Source organism: Microcebus murinus, chromosome 21, assembly GCF_040939455.1.
Source record: "Microcebus murinus isolate Inina chromosome 21, M.murinus_Inina_mat1.0, whole genome shotgun sequence".
In the NCBI taxonomy this organism is placed as follows: Eukaryota; Metazoa; Chordata; class Mammalia; order Primates; family Cheirogaleidae; genus Microcebus; species Microcebus murinus.
Window position 1 is genome coordinate 36,322,271 of NC_134124.1, and position 12,895 is coordinate 36,335,165.

Below are 12,895 nucleotides of genomic sequence, written 5' to 3' on the forward strand. Positions count from 1 at the left end.
CGTTTAGTAAGCCTTTATTAAGTGTCAGACAGCAGGGGATACGCTGGGGGGCCTGTCCTCCAAAAATGCGTCCTGTGGGGCTGGAGGTGGGCATGTAACAGACAAGCGTGCTGGGTATGAGGGACTTGCACCACGTGTGTGCTAGTGTGGCGAGGCCTGCACTGAGCTGGCCCAGGAGGGTAGAAGGAACCAGCAGGCAGGTCAGGATTTGGTTAACGAGGCCATGGAGCGCTTGGAAGAACTTGCAGAGAGACAATTAGATATTCTGCCTTTTTAAACTGAACATCAAATTACGAGCACTTTTGACGCTGCTACATAATCTTCCTGTCATTTTTAATGACTGCATAATATTACACTGCTTCAAGGTACTACATTTTCCTTCCCCTTTCCCCTGTCATTTGATTTGTAGGTTACCAATTTGGAGCTATTATAGATATAGCTACAAAGAACATGCATGTGACAGTCTTTCCTTTCAGGAATTATTTCTGCAGAATAAATTCTAGGTCAAAGGGTATGAACGTTTCAGTAGCTCTTGCAACTCACTGCCTACTTGTTGTCAAAGGGTTCGTACACTGGATGTTACCAGAATTTTCATGTATTTTGAATACATGAATACAATAAAATTGGCGCTTCAACGTTGTTTTAATTTCCATTTCTTTGACGAGTTGTTTGGCAGGGGAAATTGACTTCAACTGACTGTCTTGGATGGCTACACGGGCAGGCAGAGCAGGAAGCTGTGACTACAGCAGGTCCAGGGTAGGGAGGGGTTTGTCTCGCTGAGACGCAGGAAGGGGAGGAGGCCTGCGTGCTGACACTAATTGCGTTTCTTAATTGCGTTGTTTATATTTTACCTCTCTCCTGACTGACTACATAAATAATTAACATCATAATAATCACCACTGAATGTATGTGACAGGGGAAAAGTTGGATCTCCAGCCCTGACTGCCTTGTCGGAGGGCGGTGACTGTGGGACAGGGCCCGTGTGTTCTGCTCCACGCTCTGAAGGGCTTGGAAAAGCAACTGAAGCCGCAATAGCACTTGTGGATCTTCCGTTGCCGACTGGCAGGTTGCTGGGTTGCTGTCGCTCTTTGCCTGAGCTTGCCTATCTCGTCCCCGGGGCAGGGGCAGGGCGCAGGCCCCAGGATGGAGGAGAGGATCCCACTTTGAGGATGTCCTGAGCTGACAGGAGGTGAGGAAGGGGTGTCCTGCTGCTCCTGCTCCTCCTGCTCCCCTGACAGGGTTCTGCAGAGAATAAGAAGGAAGAGACCAACCACCTGTGAAGCTGCATTTCCCAGATCAGGGAGGAGCCCTGGAGGATGGCATGGGGGAAGGGGGGGAACATCCAGGGAAAAAGAGTCCTGAGAAGATGAGTCTGGGCAAGGGGTGTGGGGAACATGGTGAGCGGGGTGGGGGGAGCACGGTGAGCGGGGTGTGGGGAACATGGTGAGCGGGGTGGGGGGAGCATGGTGAGCAGGCTGTGCAGCTGAAGGGGAGTGCTGCACAAGGCCACGTCCAGCCAGTGCAGGGACAACATGCAACCTTTGCAGAAGGGAGCAGCTGGATAAACGAGCCCGAGGCAACATGCAGTGTGCTAGTTTGCTGCAGCTTCCCAGGGGGCCCAGTAAGGGACACTGAGATACCAAGAAGGGCTAGTGGTGAGTAGACTTTAGAGCCAGAGACCAACGGCTGGGACCATAGATTTCAGCAATGGCTAGTCACACAGTGCCCTAAAGGCTGGTTGAGGCCAGTCACCCTCAGCAGCCGTAAGTCGAGGCACTGGACTAGAACAGGTGGCCTACAGCAGGATGGACACCAGCAAGAATGTAGAGGACCCACTCTCTCATAAGTTCCCACCCACCCTGACACCAACAGCTACTTCATGCCACCCACACTTGGGAGAAGATGCCCAACTACTTTGGATCACAGAGGGAAAAGAATTTGGAATTCCTGGGGAGTTCTGGGAAGGGAGGCGGCAGTAACAGATATTAGAAGGGAAGAGACAACCTAAAACCCAGCAAGACAGCAGAAGGCTGTATGCTTTGAGGTGACCCTCCTTGCTTTGACACTCTAAATGTCCAGCAAGAGCTACTCGGTAACTAACTGCTTGATGTCAGTTAATACTTTGAGGAAACTAATGCTGAGGCTCAGTTTTCAGTCCACATGGATGTGAAACAGGCATCAGACCGGTGTGGAGGAGGTGGGGACACTGGGGACCATGAGGACATGGCCCTGGAGAAATCACAAACACAGGTGTGGAGGGGCTATGGGTTTTCAAGCCTGTGATAGTAGGTCCCCCCCAGCACAGAAATGCCCATATCTCTGGTGACAGTCTCTTGAAGCAGTAAATGGTATGGCCTCTGGCAACATAGCCTGGATCCAAATCCCATTTCTCCCACTCAGGGCCTGAGTGGCATTGGGCAGGTCACTTGACTTCTCTTAATCCCCTTCCTATATCTCTAAGATGGGATAATAAGAGCGCTAACTTCCTAGGATTGTTCTGAGAATTTCATGAGGAAATACCTGGAAAACACTTACTGTTGAGACCCACACATGGAAAATAGCATTAAATATTAGCTATGACAGTGACAGGGAGGATAAAGACAACAATAATGGAGATGGTGCTCATGACTGTAATACACACTGTTAGTTTCCTGCCTATTGTCCCTTCTCCTCTTCTCTTGCCAACAGAATCGTGCCCAGCCTCAGTGAGAAATCACTATGAGCCTGAGCCAGTTATGACAAGTATTTCCCCAGCATCCCTTGAGGCCATGTGAGACAGTTGTGACCAGGAGGGCTTAAGAAGGAGCCTTTTGTGGGGGCTTAGTCTGCTTCCTATTGCTATATCAGAGTACCACATACTAGGTAACTTATAAAGAAAAGAAGTTTATTTAGCCTGTGATTCTGGAGGCTGCAAAGTCCAAGCGCATGGCACCAGCGTCCGGTGAGGGCCTTCTTTCTGAGTCAAAACATGGTGGAGGGCATCACATGGCAAGAGGGAAAAATCCTGTGTGTGTGTTCAGGTCACTCTTCCTCTTCTTATAAAACCACTAGTCCCATGATGAGGGATGTTTGCTAAACAGACACCAGGCCCAGGCCCACTCACCCCACCCCAGGCTGAAAGTCCCAGCTGACTTTTCTGTTGGCATTGATTTGAGAGTCTCAGGTATGATCTGACCCCCAGAGAGGACCACTCCCAAACTCGGATAATCATCTAGCCCTGGCCAAAATTCAGGCCTCCCACCTACCCTGACACCAACAGCTACAGTTAGGATTCGATGTTATCAATCCTAATTACCTCCAAAAGGCCCCACCTCCAATCAACATATGAATTTGAGGATTAAGTTTCCAACACATGAAATCTGATGAACGTATTCAAACCATAGCACCTGAATAAAAAAGAAAAGAAAAGACAGACCTGGCTGTAACAAGCCCTTCCCCTGCCTCCCTCTACCTTAGACACAGATGTTATATCTGGAGCTATGGCAGCATAATGTGATTCTGAGGGACAAATGTGAGGGAAGAGGTCAAGGGAATTGGAGTCATTAGCAAGCCCTGTCATGAGTAAGCTGCTCCACCAAAGCTATCATCTGCTCATTCCGGACTTCCTAGAAGAAATAAGGAGATTAAACCACTGGATCATGTTTTCAGTTGCTTGCATCCAAAGGCATTTCTAACAGATACAACGATGACCTATCCCCAACAAGCAGAGACGCCCAAGTGGACCACTAGGTTGCATGTGTATCCTGACCCACGCACCTGTGATATACAATCACTTCCTGTTTCCCCTGGTATCATAATGTCCTCACCCCACAAAAGTGGCTCCAGCAAAATGAATGACAGAGAATGACAGGCTATTTTAAAGCCAACGTCTTCAAGCCCTCAGTAGGGCTGAAGTGGAAAAGACAGTTTTGTGGCTGGGCAGTTATGACCATGGGCTCCGGAGTCAAGAGAACTCAGTTCATGTCTTATCTCTGTACTGCCATGCGCCAGCTGTGTGGCCTGGCCATGTCACTGAGCACCCCTCAGTTCCTGATTCAGGAGGTCTGGGGAGGGGCCTGAGAACAGGCATTTCTAACAGGCACCAGGCAGGGCTGCTGTTCTGGGACCTGCACTTTGAGAACCACTGGCCTAACGTCCTGCTCAGGAGGCCGCAGGGCAGGCTGTGCCTGGTAGAAGGCAGTAAAGGGGGACAAGGAAGAGAAGGAAGAAAGGCAAAAATATTGGGGAATTCCAGCACAGAGTGTCCCAGCCTATACACTGGGGCCAGATATGAGTGTGCTCAGAAATTGATCCCTCATCCCTTGGCAGGCCTCTGAGATAGCTGTACAGGCTGTGCACTGAACAAGGGCACCCGCTTTAGCTTCAAGGGCAATGGGGCTGAAATCCCCAGACAGGATGCCTTTTCCTAACATGAAAAAAGACTCGGAATCTGAATGTTCTGCCCCTAAGGGGGTTTGTTTGGGAGGATGAGGGATGGGAAACTGGGGTATCTGTCCTGTGGCCTCTGGCCCCTAGCAGACTCAAGTATTTACCCCAGGATACCATCAAATATGGTCACTTCCTATGTGTGCTGTGACCTGAAAAACTTGGTGAAGCCTTGCTCTAAGCTGCACTGTTCAATACTGCGGCACGAGAAACATGCAGCTGTTACAAATTGAGATGTCCCATACGTGTAAAATGCATACCAGATTGCTAAAACTTAGAACAAAAATAAGAAGCACAATTATAATTTGTTTTATATTGATTACATTTAAGTATTAATCTTGTCAATATATTGAATATGCTGCTAAAATGATTTTCAACAGTTTCTTTTTACTTTTTTAATGTGGCCATTAGAAAATCTAAAATCACGTATGTGGCTGCATTGTCTGCATGCACTGTGCTGCCCTGGAAAGCTGACATCTTGCAGACTCGGTAAGCGGCTTGGTCTGTCTGCGCGGGTGGGGTCTGGGTGCATGTGTGAGTGTGCATGAGTGTGCACATGCGTGTGTGTAGCTGAGCTGCTGGAGGAGTGGCAGAGAGGACCCAAGAATAGGCCAAGTACTTGAACTTGATCCTGAAGGAGACAGAGAGTGATTCAGAAGTTATGGGAAGCAGATTGGCCCTATTAGATTGTTCAAATGACACCTAGAAGCAGAGCGGAGGAGGGACTGGAGGTGACATAAGGGAAGAAGATAGGTGGCATGGTGGGACAGAAGGAGAGGGCGTGCCCAGCTCAGGCCAGCCCTGTGGTCAAGAGTGCGGGCTCTGGAGCCAGACCGCTCAGTTCGAATCCCAGGCCTTCCACTGACTACCTGTGAGAGCTCCCGCAGTTACCTAACTCAAGCCTCAGTGTGTTCATCTGAAAAGTAGGGATCTGTGTCGATGTGCTGCTGCAGGTTGCAGGTTGCTAACTGTGTCCCCACATGGTGGGAAGAGGGTGAGACAGCTCTCTGGAGTCCCTTTTATAAGGGCACTAATCCCATTCACGAGGGCTCTGCCCTCATGACCCAAACACCTCCCAAAGGCCCCGCATCCAAAAACCATCACCTTAGGTGTTAGGATTTCAACATACGCATTTTGGGGGACACAAACACTGAGACCGTTGCACGAGACATAAATGTATTTACAGATGTCTAACGCAGTGTCGGACTGCCCTGCTGGGTGGGTCACATGCTCCTCTCCGACTTTGCCAGGAGGGTGTGGTCTCATGAGTGGATTAGCCTGGGTCTCGTGCCCGGCCCCCATGGACAGGCAGCTGGGGCTGTTATCCCAAGAAAGGCGAGAAGAGGGGAAGCGTGCCGGCCAACACAAACAGCAGTGCCCCTGTCTACGCCACCTTCCCAGCTCTGTGACCTTGGGCAAGTGACTCAATGGATCAGAAGCCCAGCTTACGCTTCTGTAAAACCTTCCTAGGGGCCGGGCGTGGTGGCTCACGCCTGTAATCCTAGCACTCTGGGAGGCCGAGGCGGGCGGATTGCTCGAGGTCAGGAGTTCGAAACCAGCCTGAGCAAGAGCGAGACCCAGTCTCTACTATAAAAATAGAAAGAAATTAATTGGCCAACTAATATATATATATATATAAATTAGCCGGGCATGGTGGCACATGCCTGTAGTCCCAGCTACTCGGGAGGCTGAGGCAGGAGGATTACTTGAGCCCAGGAGTTTGAGGTTGCTGTGAGCTAGGCTGACGCCACGGCACTCACTATAGCCTAGGCAACAAGCGAGACTCTGTCTCAAACAAAAAAAAAAAAAAAAAAAAAAACCTTCCTAGGGAAATGACGAAGGTTACACAATCCCTGCCCCACAGAAGGTGCCCAGCAAATGTCAATCCTTCCATAGGGCAAATAATGGAAGGCAACATGGCTGTCATTGGCACTGGAGACCTAACTTTTGGCCAGGGCTGGATGATTACCCGAGTTTGGGAGTTGTCCTCTCTGGGGGTCAGATCATGCCTCAGACTAAAATCAACTTCAACAGAAAAGTCAGCTGAGACTTTCAGCCGGGGGCCGGGTGAGAGGGCCCCAGCCTGGTGTCTGTTTAGCAAACATCCCCCAGCCATCCTCTTGGAAATCTTTCTTCACTCACCAGGCAGTTTTGGTCCAACCTGTTCTCCTTTTGTAGCTGGGATTTTGTAAGAGGCCAAATTCCAGGCTGGGGCAGGATAAACAAGAGCGCATGGCTAATGATTGGTGAGGCTGCCTGGAATGCAATTCGCTGCAGATTTCCGTGAAGGAGACTTCACCACCCCCTAGACTGTTTACAGGGAGGTTGTTAAAACAGGAAGGAGGTCCCAGGCTCTGCAGGACGGCTGCCTGGCATTTTTTTCCTCTCCCCTCTTTTAAGGAACAGGGGCACCTGCTACTAACTGAGAATTCTCTGCCTCAAGTAAAATCGTCTAGGTCAAAGCTTTCCATTCATCTAACAGATTACAGTTTACAAAAGATTCTCAATTGTGCCACCCTCAGTTTTGCCGGTGGGGACATGGGAGCTAAGCGTGGGGAAGAAACTTACCAAGGACACGCAGCCAGGAAATGGCAGGGCCAGGATTAGAAAAATTTCCACAAAGCACACCAGGCAAAAACAGTGTTTGTTCCCAATACTCTGGACGCACAGCTAACCCTTCCCTCTGGGAGGGGATGGTACTTCACTGGAATAAAGTCTAGCCATAAAGGGAATGGGAGGGCCCCTCGTTCCACTGCAGGGGTATTATCCTGGTGGGGAAAGATTTTTCTTTCAACCCAGCTCAGAATCTTAGACATTTGCTTCCTTGACCTCACACTGTCCCGTCTCTGTTCAAACAGCTCCAGCCTCTCCAACTCCAGTGTCCACCCCGATTCTAAAGGGATGTCAAAGTAGACAGGTGGGTAAGAAGAGCTCTGAGTTCAGTTCCTAGCCTGGCCACAATCCTGAGGTCTCAGTGACCTTAGGCAAATCACTAATCATCTGTCTCTGGGCCTTAGTTTTCTTATCTGACAAAAGGGGGTGTAAAGTCTAGAGGAGCTCAGAGATTCCATCCATGCTTCTAAAACTTTGCTTGCAGCTCTGCAGGAGCTGGGGCTGGGTGCAACGCCTGGCCCCAACCCGCGCCCTGCTGCCCTGCCTTGCTGGCAACACCCACAGGTCTCCCCAGGCCTCCGCCACTGGCCCCGGTGCCCGCTCTGCTGAGCTCAGCGCAGCATTCGTGAGAACTGATGGCGGAGATAAAGATAGGCAGCTCAGCCCCCGCAGCCCTACTCCCTCAAGGCAGCTGGGGACCAGCCTGGGGGAGGACCGGTTGCCATCCCAGAATGAACAGGCTTGGGGTGGGCAGGTTCCATTAGCTCATTCTCCTAATTGTTCTGGCTGGTCATTGTTTCTTCTGATTAATTCCCAATTAGCACTGGGGAGCACAGCTTGGGTTTGATTCTGCCAGTTTTTCAGAGCCAGTTCTCAGCTATTTCTGGCTTGGCCAGACCTAGGGCCTTTCTGCTTCCATGCTAGCTGCAATCCAGGAAGGGCCTTGGGGGCGCCTACGCGTTGCCACCCTCATGACAGCGCTGTGAAATTGGCCTCATTGTCACCACTGCGCACACACAGAGACAGAGGCTCGGCGAGGTGAGGTGGCTTGCCCGGCTTCCCACAGCCAGTGAGTAATTGGTGTGCTGAACGTCGCCTTACAGACTCCCAAACATGTGTGCCTTGCAGTCAAGTAGTGGTCTTCATGTGCTTCCTGTATCACCGCTAAGTCATTGCCTTGCCATTGCAGAACTTGGATCATTTGGAAACAAATTATTAATTTAATAAAATAAATAAACAAACCCCAGGCCTTGTCTTTCCAATTGTAACCCCAGATTCTGTGATATTCGGGCAATTTCTAAGCCAGCCGGGGAATCTCCCAGTCATGTTAGGAATAAGCAAAGCCATTTGGGTTTTAATAACATGGTGAGAAAATAGTGTGACTTTAAAGTCTTTATTAGCCCTGGAATGCATTTTCCAAAGCAGGAATTAGCTGACACAGGCAGAGTGTCAGCTGGAAAAACAAGGTCTGGGTTAGGTGGCCCAGAAAAAAACCTGCTTTGGTGCCCAGAGCCTCCCATTGATTTCAATTGCTGGTTAGCAGAGGCCAGCAGAACAATTGTCCCATCGGTGAATGTGCCATTAGAAATGACCCCACACAGCTAATGGGGGTTTAATAGTGGCTTGCTTAGTCCTTGGTATGGTTCCTGTTGTCATTTTTAGTAAGAAAATTACCTGTCTGTCATTCCCTTTAAACTTGCACAGTAATAATTAGCCAGGCCCCAAAAAGAAGCTGGTTACCCTTAACCTTGACTAGATGAGAGCTCAGTGACCCATTAAAGTCTGTGAGATTATTTAACTCTGACTAACTAGGGAGGTAATGTTGTAGCAGATATTTGGTAGAAAATGGATATAATAACTCACATTTGTTCATCATTTCACAACTTTCAAAGCACAGGGTAGCCTTGAGGTCATAAGCAAGGACTCTCATTTGGGGTTCAGGAAACCATGGCCCATCAGCCAAATCTGGCCCACATCATATTTTTGTGATATTTGTTGGAGCATGGCCATGCCTGTTCATGTACATATTGTCTGTGGCTGCTTTCGTGCTACAACAGTAGAGTATAATCACTGGGACAGAGACCATATGGCCTATAAAACCTAAAATACCGGCTCTCTGATCCTTACAGAAAAAGTTTGATGATCTCTGGTATATCACACAAAGGCCAAGTTTAAATCCTGCACCCACCACTTCCCAGCTACGTGACCTTGAGAAAATTACTTTACCCCCATGCGCTGCTCCAGGTTTTTCATCTGCTAAGTAAAGCTAATAAGAGCACCTATGTGACAGGTACTGTTAGAGCTCACCAACAGCTTCTTCAGCCACACATGCTCTTTTAAACTTCGGCATGACTATGTGACTTGCCTTGAGCCAGGAAACATAAGGGGAGGTGAAGTGCATCACTTCTAAACAGAAGAACGGGTTCTCCATGCTCTTTTCCTCACCATGTTGACCAAGGGGGTAGGCCATGTGCCTTGAATGTTGCAACTACAGGGTAGTCAACTTGGGTTCCCAAGTGATCACAGTAAATAGAGATCCCCCAAACTCACAAAGGACATTGAGCATGAGTGGCAAATAAATCTTTGGTTTTTAACACATTGACTGCTGCTCAAATAAATCAGAAATTTTCCTTGGGGCCACAGTGTTTTATTACAAAAATAGAATAAAAACTCTGAGTGTAACTTAAAGGTAAACATAAATAGAAAAATGAAATGTATTGACTTCTATTCAGTTAATCCATGTTTTTAGAATTAAATTGTCAATATTAATTGTAACAATAAGAACAGCAACAAGTAAGATTTTACATATGCTTCATGCAGCCCTGGGGTCAAAACTAGAGTAAGTTAATTACAATTCTCATGGCAGTTAATGTGTTAAACCACTGAGATTTGAGCATTGTTACTTCAGCAAAGCCTAGCTCATGCTAACTAATTGGCCAACTTCATAAGGTTTTTGTTAGGATTGAATGAGTTAAGATTTTAAGATGTTTAAAATAATGGCTGGCACATAAGCACACAATGAATGCCAGTTGAAATTATTAATATCATTATGTCAATTATTATTAACAAAATGTATATTTTTATATATTATCTAATTTTCAATTTCACAATAACTGTGAGGTAGTGACTTATCTTCCTTTATTTATTGAATGGACATTTAATGAACACCTGTTTTATGTGGTTATGTGCTAGACTCTAGGATACAGACTTAAATAGGAGACACTTTCTTTCCATAGAAAGGAGGTCCATCTAACCCAGACTTAAGAGCAGAAGTGATATTAAACAAAGGCATCCCAGAGCTGAATCTTAGAAGTTAAGCAGGAGTTTACCAGATGAAGAAGGGAAGGAAGGGCATTCAAGACACAAGGAGTTAGCATATAAAATTATACAGAAACATGAAATTATATGTTCATTTTGGGGAACATTAAACAGATTGGTGTGATAGAGGGACAGGATTTTGGTTAGAAGATGTAGCAGACAATGTTGCTTGGCCACTTGACAGGCATTTGCAATCCACATCTCCCTCACCAGCCTTATACTACAAAAGAAAAGCAAGATATGTGCTCTACCCGGCTCCCTTACAGCTAGAATAGCCATGTGACACAGTCTTTTTGAAAAAGATGTCAGGAGAGATCTCTGGGGAAACTTCAGATTAAAAGAAAGAAGCACATGAAGAGAGCTCATCACCGTCACACATGGGTGTAATGCCTGGAGCCACGACAGCCGTCTTGCAACAATGAAGGGAAAGCCAAGAGAACTGGACAGACATGGACCCAATATCTGGATGTCAATCCACTGCTGGAGCAACCCTGGAGTTGTATACCCCCAGTCTCCTCAATAAGTAAACAGCAGACATCCTTGTCATTTAAGCCACTGCTCATCTGTTATTTGCTTCATTAACATCTTACCTAATGGAGGAGTTGTGAGAAATGAGGACGAGGACGTTAGCAGGGCCTAGATCATGCAGGGCCCCTAAAGGTGATCAGGGCAAGTGAAGGATTTTATGTAGGGAAAGGAGATTCAGGTTTAAAGAGGGTAAGTCACCACCCAGAACCCCACTGCTAATAGGTGTCAGAGCTGACATTTGCACAGAGATCTTCCAAGCCAACCAGGTCTCTTTCTACTGCTGTGTAGAGCATTTTGACTCCTCTACTGAAAGGTTCTAGCCAAATATCCACAGGAGGATTGTTTTGGCCCATGGGTCACTTCTAACCACATGCCAGAGAAGTTGAGATTTGGCCAAAGCTTCCTTCTAATTTGGAATCAGCTCCATGATCTTCATAAGCGAGAAGACGAGGTGTGTGGAGACGTGGGAGGTGAGAAGGTGAGGCACTTAGGGCCAAACTGGACTGGAGGAAGAGACTTGCAACGACACAAGGCATGCAGGAAGTGAGAAACGGAAGGACGGTGCCAAGCCTTCCACCTCCTTGGTTTCGTTGGCTGAGAAGGAAGTGGCAAGCCAAGCATCCGCTCCGGCCTCTCCCGGGCTTGCGCCTGCGTGGCCCGCGCTGCTCCAGCGGCCACCCAGGGCTGCTCCTTAGCTCGGTGCGTCTCTCGGGGTCCAGCCGGCTGTGTGGCACGGGACGGGCGCGCCGTCAGTGTGCGTCCCGTGTGCGCTGAAACGTGAGACAAAGTGGAACCGCAGTGAGCTCACCTCTGGGGTGGGCACCTCCTCAAAAGACAGGGTCACAGATCACCCCAATTTTTGCACCTCTACTTTCTTTTAAGCCAAACAGACCCACTCACACATCACTTCCTCCCCAAAAAGACATCAAAGAGCAGCTGACATTCAATCTAGTTTAGCAGCTCAGAGCGCTAGTTCTGAGAACCAAACCGCCTGGCTCTGCCCCTTCCTCGCTGTGCGATGGGGACGGAAAGTTCGCTGTCTCTGGGTCTCAGTCTTCTCATCTGTAGGACAGCCCCAACTCCGTGCGCTGTGCTGGTGACGGTGAAGCGAGTTACCCCATGGAAACGCTGGCACGCACCACGCACTCGGTAAGTGTTCTTGTCGTGGCTCAGGGCCTGCCCCTCGCTCAGACGCCACTCGGCTCGTAGCACTCATCCTGCACCGGTCTCAGAAGGTCCTCGCCGGATTTGGAATGACGTTTCCTGCCCCCAGGAACCTGCGCCCAGCATCCCCCCACCGACCCTGCCTTAGCCAGCGCCCCAGGCCCCAGTAGGACCGGCCTGAGCCCACACTACGCCACCGCCCCAGCCTCCCACCACCCTCCCCGCTCCCTCACGGTGGGGGCTGAGGGAGGGCCGCGTGCCCGGCAGGCCTGTGCGCCTGGGCCTTGTTTGCGTGTTTCCACCTTCACGCTCCGGTTGCTGTCGCCTGACTCATCAGTTAGTTAACAAGCTCCAGAACCGTCCCTCCTCCTGCGCCACCTCATCCAACAGCCCATCTAGCCGGGGAGGCGTGGGCTCCGCGGGACGAGTCTGCGGGAGAAGGTGTCTGTAATCCTGGGCTTCTGTCCTCCCTTTCTCGAAAGGGCAATGGCATTGCGTGTGCGAGCGTGTATGTGTGTGTGTGTGTGTGCACGTGCAGAATTTTGCATTTCACAGAAAGAAATCACGGCCATCTGGCTGGCTGATCAAGAAGGTTATTATTGTTAACAATAATAGCAGCAGCTCACATTTACTGAGCACTTACTATAAGCCAGGCAGTCTGCTAAGCACTTCACGTGAAATGACTTGTAGAATGTTCACAATAACCTTGGGAAGGCAGATGTTTTTTAAATCACTGTTTTATAGACAAAGAGGCTGCAGCTTAGAGAATAACTTGCCCAAGACATGTAACTACTAGTAAGTGACAGTGACAGGATTTGACTCCAGCCTGTCTCACTCCAAAACTGTG

At 48.8% G+C, this 12,895-nt stretch overlaps 1 long non-coding RNA gene across 2 annotated transcripts; it reads left to right on the forward strand.

Moving 5' to 3' along the window:
• The first annotated feature begins 1,974 nt into the window (after positions 1-1,974).
• LOC105871877 (uncharacterized) lies at positions 1,975-8,262 on the forward strand. 2 transcript variants are annotated; one of them, XR_012913939.1, is made up of 4 exons: positions 1,975-2,092; positions 4,837-4,914; positions 7,284-7,342; positions 7,523-8,262. It is a non-coding gene; the product is annotated as an uncharacterized LOC105871877 (long non-coding RNA). The 2 variants fall into 2 exon arrangements; XR_001154364.3 differs by having other exon boundaries at positions 7,963-8,262.
• Positions 8,263-12,895: the final 4,633 nt, after the last annotated feature.